Raw genomic sequence first — 1,118 nt, 5'->3', positions numbered from 1 at the left:
GCATAGTGTTAAAGTAGTTGGTTAGATCTGCATTGGATAAATTGTGTCTAGGAGGACTGTAGATAGCAGCGATAGCAAAAGGTATATTATTTAATGTAATTGAGATGGCACAAATTGAATATAATCTTGAGAGAAATTAGTAAGTGGGTGGAATTTTAGTTTAGATTTTATAAGTATAGCTACACCACCATGAGCTGTACCATCTGGGTGGTTAGATTTAAGTAATATTTCCATCCAGCCGTCCATCTGTTCGTCCAGCACGATGGTGGCCGGCTCCGTGTCGCCCGTTTTGTGTTTTGACACTGTCACCACCGTGCCGGCCAAATGACGGTGGCGGTCTTCCCACTCCCGGAGGGTCAAGTTGACCGCGACCCCACTCCTCTGCTTTGATGTCCAGAGTATCTGGATTGCAAGACCTGCCGTCAGCTGCCTCCACATTCGGGACGTCTGGAAAACGAAATAGTTAGCAAAAAAAATCAATCGAGCTTAAAGCTCCAGCAAACCAACCTTTTTTTGCTGGGCGCCGCTTGACTTCTCGCTCCGGATCTCCACCACCGGACCCGCCGAGTCCAGACCCCGGAGGTTCTCTTCGAGGCCGGACTTGATTGTTTCGAGGCACTTGATCACGTCTCCGTATTCCGGCAGCGTCGACGCCTCAGTAGTCTTCTTCCGGAACAGCTCGTCAGGCTGCTGCTTCGTCGTCCGGCGGTAGAAAAGGTCCAACTTGTGGTCCAAGAGCTTGATCTTTGTGATCGTCTCCGTCCACGGTCACAGATCGAAGCCCTCGGGGAAGCTTGGATCCTCGTAGACGTAAGCGCGGATGACGTGCGACAACAGCAGCCCGAGGTTTTTCAAATAGTTTATACTGGTCGACTTGGTCTGACCGAACTCTTCCCGTCTGAAAAACAAAACAAAGTCGGTATAATCAATAAGAAAAGAAAAGCGGATAACATTACTATATTTATCATTGTATACATGATAATTAAAGGAGCACACAACACATAAAATAAGTTTTTTTTATTTGAAAGAATGTTCAATTTTAAGGATTATGGTATAGGTTTTATGTTTCTACTCACATTATTCAATAAGTTATGAACAATTGAAAAGAGACGTGTGAC

Source organism: Acyrthosiphon pisum, unplaced genomic scaffold, assembly GCF_005508785.2.
Source record: "Acyrthosiphon pisum isolate AL4f unplaced genomic scaffold, pea_aphid_22Mar2018_4r6ur Scaffold_967;HRSCAF=1431, whole genome shotgun sequence".
Taxonomy (NCBI): Eukaryota; Metazoa; Arthropoda; class Insecta; order Hemiptera; family Aphididae; genus Acyrthosiphon; species Acyrthosiphon pisum.
Note: the sequence above shows the minus strand (reverse complement) of the source record.